At 36.2% G+C, this 10,538-nt stretch overlaps 1 long non-coding RNA gene across 1 annotated transcript; it reads right to left on the bottom strand.

The window, feature by feature from the left end:
• Positions 1-2,895: 2,895 nt before the first annotated feature.
• Positions 2,896-3,511, bottom strand: LOC122147109. The gene is made up of 2 exons (XR_006161428.1): positions 3,353-3,511; positions 2,896-3,075 (listed from the first exon to the last, which is right to left on the bottom strand). It is a non-coding gene; the product is annotated as an uncharacterized LOC122147109 (long non-coding RNA).
• Positions 3,512-10,538: the final 7,027 nt, after the last annotated feature.

Below are 10,538 nucleotides of genomic sequence, written 5' to 3'. Positions count from 1 at the left end.
AAATTATTTTAATTTTTTCACCCTCATTACATCCAAGATGTACTGTATATGACTTCCTGTCTTCTGTGGAACACTAACAGGGATTTTCAGAAAAATAAACCATCTCTGTGAGTACATGATGATGGGCCCCTCAAAATTGATGCTTCACAAACTACTCAGAATGAACACGACTGTAATCCATATGACTCCAGTTGACAAATCAGTGACAGTTCTCTGTGCTTCTGTTTTACGTTGTGTTTTCATCAAGCTTACCTTTGTGTTCATTTTCTGTGATTTTAGAATCTTCAGCTTTGAGGATCCCAAATATCTACATTATATGGACTCATGGAGATGGATTTTTTTTTTCTAAGCATTTTTTGGTGATTTATTTTTTACTAAACTTTTTTTCGGTGGCCAAGAGAGCTCACACGCTGCAACTAAAAAAAAAAACCACATGCAAATAGAAAAAAACACAAGCAAATTGAGAAAACATTCATCAGTTTGACAACACATGCTGCAAATACTCACAACGTAAACAAATAAAGAAACATGCTGCAAATACTCACAATGTAAATAAATAAAGAAACACACTGCAAATACTCACAACGCAAAAACAGAAATCCGCTGCAAATACTCACAATGCAAACAAATACAGAAACACACAGCAAATACTCACAATGCAAATACAGAAACACACTAAAAAGATTCACATTACAAACAAATACAGAAATGCACTGCAAATACACATAACGTAAACAAATACAGAAACATGCTGCAAATACTCACAAATGCAAAGAAATACAAAAACACTGCAAATACTCACAAGGCAAACAAATAAAGAAACATGCTGCAAATACTCACAAATGCAAACAAATACAAAAACGCAGTGCAAATACTCACAAGGTAAACAAATACAGAAATTAATTCTTATGATCTGCTTCACATCATATGAATTTATATGAAATTGTATCCTTTTAAAATAGTTATGTTTTCCCATGAGATTGGGTTGGTTTGAGCATCTACTAGTGACGGGAATCCAGTTCTTTTTTGAGAACTGGTTCTTTCAGACAGGTTTTCCCAAAAAAAAAAAAAAAAAAACTTTTGTGTCAAAATCAAGTAATCAAATAATGACATAATGAACATGTAACACTATCATCATATTAGGTGAAATTAAAGACAATACTCAGTAGAAAAATTTATTCACATGTCTTGACAGAATTTTTTTACATTTCACACCCTCATTTAACTCCACACATGCTCATACTATCAACAGCTCACTCATCAATGCCTACGCCTTCAACTTACTGAAATGTGTGATCACTCATGTAATTGTTTAAAGTAAACAGTGTTTCAACCACGGTACGACTTTAATAAAACAACAGCTTATGAACAACACGTCACTTGCCATTAGGCCTACCTCAAGCAGGTAATTCAGTGTCCATAGCTCGTTATTAGTTAGCTAAAAAAAACAACTTTCTTATTGTGAAAAGATTGTTAAATATATACACAAATATATGTTAAACAATACAAATGCATTATATTTTTACTCAGCCTGTTATTGGTGTCTTTATTATTTCACAAATATTGTGATTATCCTAATCCTGTCAAAAACTGTAAATAAATGGTTTGGAATCATTAAAAGGGGTCATAGGATGCCCATTTTCCACAAGTTCATATGATTCTTTAGGGTCTTAATGAAAAGTCTGTAACATAGTTTGTTAAAATTTCTCAATGGTAGTGTAAAAAACCCATTTTACCCTGTCAAAAACAGCTCTTTTCAGAGCACACAGTTTTGTAGCATTTTTCCTTTAAATGTTAATGAGCTTTGCTGACCCCGCCCCTTATTTCCAAGCCGCTCTCAGAGAGACTGTTTACTTTAGCCGCATTCATCGTAAAACTTGCTAATTAGCACATTATTAGGAAAGGTGATTTGCAAAGATTCATTAAAAAACCTTACACTCACTTTTTCTGTAGGTGAAGCTGGATCATGAATAATTTGTGCAAACATAGATGCATTTATGTAGATCAGGGGCGCATTCCCTTCAGAAACAAACATAATCCACTGTGTCTTCAGCAGCTCAGACGTCGGGAGTAAATGACGACTGCTATGTTCATTATTACATCCAACAACAGAACACCTCAACTGCTCTGGTGGTGAAACAATGGTGGACTGATGACAGCTCAATCAGGGCAGGCCTATGGTAAGACGCCAGTCCAGTCTGTGCTAAAACGCTACTGTCAATCATACTAACATGGGAGGGGACTGTTTTTGTGACATCACACAGACAGGTATCTGAGATCGGCTCGATTTGAGACAGGGATAAAGATATGAGCAGATTTAAAAAAAACACTGGGTGGATTTTTATCATTATAGGGTGTTTGTGTACACACACTGCCAACAACCATTTCAGTTCAAACAACTTGTAAAAGTGCATGTAGCCCATTTGACCCCTTTGAAGCCCATTTTCCAAATAGAGTCAGAATTCAGAGACTGTATTCAGTGCATAAAAATAAAAGTGTTTCTCACATTTTTATTATGAACATTTCTCTTATGTGGCCATCTTTGATTTATTGTCTTGACGCAATGCATTCTGTCATTGCCATCTCTATTTAGTCAAGGATACATGTATCCATCAAGGATACACGTAATGTTATCTTGGAATTTGGCCAAAATATCTTAGGAGGCAGCATAATTCAGTTGCATACTTTTTGGAACAGTCTTTGCAGCAGGAGAGCGCCTATTATGTCATGAAATTCTGCCTTCAGAGACAACTTACTAGATTCATTTTTCGAATATGAGAATAGCACACATTTGATGTGATTCTGGTGTTTAGCACGCTGATGCACCCTGGTTGGGTTTTGTTGGAGGTTTTCATGGAAACACACACAAACACAGGTAAATACACACTTTAAAGGTTACAGCTGATAGGAAGCCCAATTTATTTTGTGATGGTAGGTGAAGACCGTCTGGGTCTCTCATCTGTCAAGCTCTTTTCAAAATGTCAATGCAGTTCCTCAGTCAATCACGGCGACGGTAGAGGTGTCCCACATGAGTGCATGAGAAGAGCCTCTCTCATCTGTTTGACTGGCTGGCCCCTGCGCTACACAATGAGAGCATTTATTCAAATGTAGCACACAGTCATGCATATCAATGTGTGGATTCAACAGATAACATGAGTGGTGAAGCAGTTATTTGACAGAACTGCCAAATTCCCAACTATTATAAGTACCGAGTAAATTCTATTACAGCTATTACAGCTGAGTAAATTCAAACAGAATATCTTACTGGAGCAACTCTCTTAGATTCCAGATGTTTAATTTTCTTTTAATTGGATAGTTCACACACAAAAAAATGCTGTTATTATTTACTCACCCTCATGTTGCTTCAAAAACTTATTTCTTCTTTAACATTAAGGTAAGAACATGATGATGACAAAGCTTTATTTATTTATTTAGTATTCTTTTCAAATTTATATTAAAATAATAATATAATTAAGATTTAGGAATTATTCAGATTTTAGTATTTTTGAAAGAAGTCTCTTAAGCTCACCAAGGCTGCATTTTTTATTAGGGGTGCACGATAAATATCTGACGATAATTAATGCGCTTCTCGTCAGTAAAGCTAGTTCTCTAATCAGCGGTAAATTCTATCAGGTGCGTGATTGCACATAGAGCAGCTGTTACTACACAGAGCCGTTGTTAACTGACAAGCTGTGCAAATCCAAACCTGATGGAATTCACAGCTGCGCATTAATTATCGGCCGATATTTATTATGCACCCCTATTTTTTATTAAAAAAGGTAAGGTTAGGATATTATTACAATTTAAAATAACTGTTTTCTATTTGAATATATTTTAAAATGCAAAGCTGAATTTTCAGCCATTACTCTGTCTTCAGTGTCACATGATCCTTCAGAAATCATTCTAATAGGCTGATTTGGTGGGATTGGGGAAAATATCACATATTCCAGAAAAATATGAAGAAGCACATCATATGTAATGTAATGTAATTGCTGCTGGAGAGTCAGCTGTGCCATCATAGGAATAAAAACAATAAAATGGAAATCAGTTATATTATATTATAATAATGTTTCATAATACTTCTATTTTTACTGATTAAATAAATGCAGTTTTGGTATGTTTATGGATACATTGATTTGGACTTTGAGTGCAAGTTTCAATCAAAAGGCATCATTGTCAATCCTCACATGTGCAGGTATTATAATCTAGAACAGTTTCCTGGCACCCTGCCATTCATATTCCATCCAGAGAAATGTCAGGGCTCTACAGCCTTCTCTAGGGTCAGTGCTCAGGTAGAAACTCAGCCCAGAGGCTCAGCTGTGCCATCGCCAGCGGAAATAGAAGAGGTCACTTTATGACCTGTGAAACACCTGAATGAAGATTTAGAAATCAATGGAACTCTCTCTCTGAGTGTTTTGCCGTTTTTTATTAGGTTTGCCTGAAAATACAATCCACTCACACAGACCACAAAATGTAAGTACGTTTTCTCCTTGGTGGCTAAAGCTAAAAAGACCCCGATTTAGTATAAAAATAGCACAAAATGTAGTGGGGAGCAGTCATTTTTGTTCCCCTTTACAAAAAAGTTAAATTAATTAACATTTATTAATGAATTGGTTACATGAGAGCATGTACAACATTTATTCATCTAATGGTAATTTATAAATATATGACTGCTCATTGTTAATTCATGTTCATTCATAATGCATGAAGTTGTTCATTTATAACTTGAAATGTTAGAAATGTATTAGTATATATAGAAAATAGCATTGACCTAGATTAATAAATGCTGTAAAGTTAGTAAAATTATAAGTTATATAAAAACCCCACCTGAAATTATAACCTTAGTTCTGTACCTTTCCAAAGAATAGATGTCACACTTTTGAGCTCATTAAGCACGGAGGAAGCATGTTATTGTAAAATTTATCCCATAACTATGAATATAAAAATATCCCAATGCAGTATATCTTTGATCAGTGTGAGGAATCAATTATATGCTGATGGCATCACTGCTGTGGCTTTAAAGAAAGCTGTCTTCATCAGAACACCTACATGTACCTTCCAGAAGATTTGGTCTTTTCTCAGGCAAACCTTCCCAATTTACCTTTCAGGAACAGCAGGGGGGATGAGAGGAAAAAAAGAGATGTAAAAATAGAAGCAGTGCTAATAATAAAGATGAAAAGAAAGGATGGAAGGAATGACAAGCAATAAGAAAAAGATGATGTGTTGTACTTGGTGTCCTGGTTTAGCTGTCCCTTTCATGCTTCTGTCTGAGTGATAAGCCTTTCCTTTGCCCTGGAGAGAAAAGGAGCCAGCTCTTTGTGTCTATTCCACGCTGCAGAGATCACGAGATATCCGTTTATGATTAGTGTTCTATGCAGCAGTAGCACCAGTAACACAACATTAAAAAAAAAACGTGGAAAATACAAACAGGATCCGCTAGACTAATTGTATTGTGTAAGATGATTACATTTCAAAAGGCTTTAAACATGAACATTCTGAAATTATGAAACCATCTGGGATGTGGAACCAATCACAATGTAAACACTCTCTTGTTGCTTCTCAGCTCACGCATCATCACCCCTCTTCACTACTGGAAGCGTGTGATTTGATGGGAAGGCTTGCCATTCCATCCTCTGGTTGGAAATCGTCCAGCTGCAGTGATAGGGCTATCTCATCAAAGGACAACAGTGGAAGTGTACAGAGCCCCTGCCGGTAGGCCATATTGTGAACATGAATTGTATTCTTTTATTTTCTTTGATGGTGTAATAGGTCTATCTTAAGCAGCTTTGGTGATGGGCCATCATATGGAAAACAGGCAATGTCATTGACATCCAACCGTGTTTATGATTGCATGGCCATTGGCATGGTACAGCCCATCTTGAAATGAGATTGGTAACTGTGGTTCTGGGTGGAAAATCCTACTGTTTAAGTATTCACAATACTCAAGGTCATAGGATGTGGCTCCTTCTCACTCACATGTTTAGCTTGGAGTTTTAAATTGCATTTAGCTTTTTACTAACCAGGGTAAAGCCATCCTATCATAAGGGTTATCTTCAACAGCAGCACATTTAACAGAATATAACTGGTATATCTCTATAGGATCTGTGCTGATGTGTTTAATTCCTTTTAAAGCTATAGTTTATCATCTGTTAAATGTTTTCTCAATTATTCCTATAATATAAAGATATATAGTTGTGTCAGCAGTGATGACTATGAACTAGAAAAGAGTGTCAAGATTCTTAAAAATGGTTCCCTTCATGTTCCACTGAAAAATAAATCAATACATAACTAAATAACAGCGCAACTTGGAACATTTGGGTTTGTGTTAAAGACAGATTTCTTAAGTGAACTATATCACTTAAATCACACAAATGAATCATTCATTTCAATTCACTCAGTTCACTTGGCAGCCATCTTGGCAATTCCCCCAGGCAGCTATTATCTATCTAGGCAACAGGCATGCAGTATAGTTTTTTATCGACTTGATAAGACTGAAACCTCCTGTTGGCAAAGCTTATGTTTTAACATGCCAAATCCCCATTGAAATCGGACAAAATATTTGCTTGTAAATTCTGGCGTAACAACAAAAAAGAGGGATAATGTCACAGTATTAAAAGCCTCATATATGGATTTATATAGGATGGACAATATTCCTACTTAAATACCTCTGCAGTTCTTTCCAAATATAATGAAATCTTATGGAACAAGTGGTCACTTAAATATTTTTTCAGAAACCTCCATGCTTTTAATCTTATGAAATGCATTCTTATGTAAAGCTTCAACACAGCTGGATTATTTAAGATGAATTGCTAATGTACAGGCACTGACAGCTTACTGAACACTTCCAAATTAGTCCTAGATCCTCAGAAATAGGGGACAAAATCCTGGATTTTCTCTCCTTCATATGTTATCATATTTTTGAGGGACAAAAGGGACACAGCTTTTTCAAGGGAAAACAATTGATGAAATTGCCTGCAAAGACAAAAAGACCAAAAACAGTCCATGGGTTGTCTGTTCAGCTTGAAAATGAACCACTGAAACGTGGCAGTAATGAAAAATCCATAATGCTCTGGTACGTTCACCATACTAAAGTACACTTATCATGTAGGATGTATGTGCCGCCATTCATCTACTCACTTTAAAAAATGACATTACCCAGGTTCATCATCAATACAATGGCTGAAAAGAATTCCCTGATATATGGCCATGTTGCTGAACATTAACTGAGATATATGAGCTGATTTGACTAAGTTTAAGATGGAGAACGAGCCATGGATCGGTCCGACCGCCGCCGGTGATGCCGTTGAAGCTAGTCTAGTGCTTCTCCGCTTCCATCGACCATCTCACATTCAGAACCCCAGTCGAGACAGCTCTCCCCCGATAAGGACGTCAACCCCACTCCAGTGCACTCTACCACAGCCATGCATGAAATATGACACTGCAGACTGTAATAACACAATACACAGAGCATTCAATTACAGCACTGCCATCACCAAGGTCCTTCTCCTCAAGCCAGGGGCCAGTATTTACACCAGTCTGCCTACAGCTGTCCCCCCAGGCCTGAGTTATTGCCCCCACCCTGTGCACTGGAGCACAGATGAGTCCCACACTCACATCCTCAAAAGCACACAAAACGTCTGTGCCAAAGCCCAGAATACTGATAGCAACCACCTCACATTTAATTAAAAACACACAATTATTTCATAATGATTTATAGAGCTGTCAGCAGGCAGGGAAGGAGATAGAGGAAGGAAGAAAACCTCTCATTTTTTCTCTTGTTTTGACAGGTAAGGAAAAGCAAAGTCAATTGTTTTTTTCCCCTCCCTTTTATAATCTGCCAGGCTCTTAAAGACTTGAGCAAAATGGAGAACCATATCACACTGTGACCTGTTATTTGTATTCATTGGAATTCAGAAGGATTCTTTTTGTATTTAGAACTGTGGAAGAAAGATAAGACAAGCTTGCCATTATGGCCCTGAGCATATGATGAGTCAAAAAAATAATTATACAGAGATGGGCTTTTTCACAGTTAATTACACAGCTCTCATATCTAAAATTTGGGAAGATGGTAATATATTTTTTGCTACTTTCATTCTCAGATCATTTCAGCAGCTTTTGACAAATTTGATGTGTTGTACCTAAAGAAATTAACACAAAAAAGTGAGTGTTTCAGGACTGTGTGCCCAAGATGAGTGATCACCTCAGCATAAACTCTCCCCGTCCTCCCGAGATGGAGCACAGCAATCATTCAATGGCTGAGACACCTGTAACAAGCTAATGAAAATATGGAAATAAAACTTGGAGAGAGGTTGACAGATGAATATGGCTGGGTGCAGCTAAAAATGGTGAGACTCAGTTCAGATATTATCATAAAAAAAGATGTTACACATTAAGTAAATGGAATGTACTTTTTTTTCTTAGCTGTTCTTGCTTTAGCCATCTCTGACATTTTTTTTTCCCTGTTGAGGACAACATGTTTATTTTCTTTATATTATTATTGTAATTACACCATTTATATCACTCAGAGTGATAACAATCTCTGCAGGGAGCAAGCAACAAAATCTCCAATGATCCCTTTCTTGCTTCAGATGTAAAGAGTTGTCCGTAGGGTTATCTGTCATCGCTGTCAGACAGCAGATGCAACCTTTGATAAATCACGTCGCTGCTGAGAATATCCACATTTATTGAACTCAAGAAATCATTGCCTCAGTCACACCAACTTCTGAATAAATAGATTAAACCTCACATAAGGTCATTACATGGAGCTAAGCAAAGAATTTTAAAATAGCGAACACTATTTATTCCCTGGGTGTGCGTGGATATCCATTATAATTTCAACAAGGTTTGCTATATTACAGTTAGTTCCAGACTTCTAGTTTGACTGGACAAGCAGGTGATTTAGATCTCACCACCAGTGACATGCCAAGACTGTAAGTTTGGGTATTGGGACAGGCCCAGATTCGCTGCCTGGCAGGCTGATACCGATTCCTGGATATGGAATTGATTCCAATATATTTTTTTCCCTTTTAATTCTTAAAAAAGATTGGAGAAACAATCATTAGAGTTCATCTTGCTGTGAGGATATGGAGTCTTACCTCCATTTAAATTTCCTTAGTATTCATTGATTATTATAAGCATGTTGTAGAAGTGGTGCTCAGAACTTTCCATTGTGAACAACAGAACAAGGCAGTTTCAACCTTTAATAATACCTTAATTTTAAGTGTATCAAAATAAACTACAAAATACAGCAGACACACCATGTATCAAAATAAACTACTGCATTTTTGTATTTTAAAAATGAAATTTCCACACAAACCTTCCATCAATTGGCCTATTTGATCTATCCCTTTACCATTACACACTGACTCAGTCTGGGAGGTTGATAGCAACAGTCATGTAGCCATGACTCTGCCCGAGTCATGCAATAAATGCAATAAATCTGACATATGCAACAAGTTAACAGATCAAATATTCACATATCCCTGTGATCTCCCAGATGAAGCTTAGTTTTAAAGTAACCAACAGTTTAATGTTTAACTGTTTGCAAATGACTCATAATTGTATCCTAATTTAGTTACTTGGTGTTTGGTAACGAAGGGCCTACTTTGCATCAGCAACACTGACTCAATGACAAACAAGTCATTCATAAGAAGACAACTGAAGGCACCTGTATTCATAGCAACTAGTTTCTAACTTATTTGATTGTTAATCATAAATATACTAATATATTATGTGTCAGGTAGTCATGCATGCAATGGTATGCAAAATAATGATCCTACTAAACAACTACTTCAATCAGGGTACAGTATTCAGCAATCAAATATTTATTTATCAATCACTGGCCACCTATTTGGAAGCTGAAAACAAACATTTTAGCATTACAACAATTAATAAATGATCAATATGTTTTGATTTTAAATGTAGCCAGAAACATAATCAGAAAGTAGCAACAGAACTTGTCAAGGAGTATTAACCCAACTCCAACCACTGAATCTATTGAGAGCCATAGAAGTATAGAGGACACATACACTTATAATAAGTGCAATTGCACCAAGCAAATCACATCCTATTACTCATTCATTCATGCTTCCTTTTCCACTCCAACGTTCCAATCATTTCTGCCCACTAAAAGCTGCATGGCGCGGATATATTTGCTTACCCTGACAGGTCTATCTATTTAGAAAAAGTTCAGTTGATTCATATATCATTGCCACAATATGTGTCATATCACCCAGCCCTAACATGCAGTAATATTTTAAACACATTTGACAAGCTAGTTAATAAAAGACACCAACCGATTGACTGTTAAAACTGATTGGCTAACGTTATTTTTTGCCTTGTTGGATTCCTTGTTTATTCTTTCATGTTAACTGATGGTAAATCTGAATGATGCACTATTTTAACTTTAATCAACATGTACAATTGACCATATTTTATTTATAATCAACATGTGCATATCTTATTTTTAATCAACATGTACAATTGACCAATTATCTTATTTCAGTAAAGTCACTCATCCAATGCTATATGTAGTTGTA

Source organism: Cyprinus carpio, chromosome A12 (genome assembly GCF_018340385.1).
Source record: "Cyprinus carpio isolate SPL01 chromosome A12, ASM1834038v1, whole genome shotgun sequence".
Classification (NCBI taxonomy): Eukaryota; Metazoa; Chordata; class Actinopteri; order Cypriniformes; family Cyprinidae; genus Cyprinus; species Cyprinus carpio.
The sequence above is the reverse complement of the archived record's forward strand: the minus strand, read 5'-3'. Positions and strand labels throughout refer to the sequence as shown.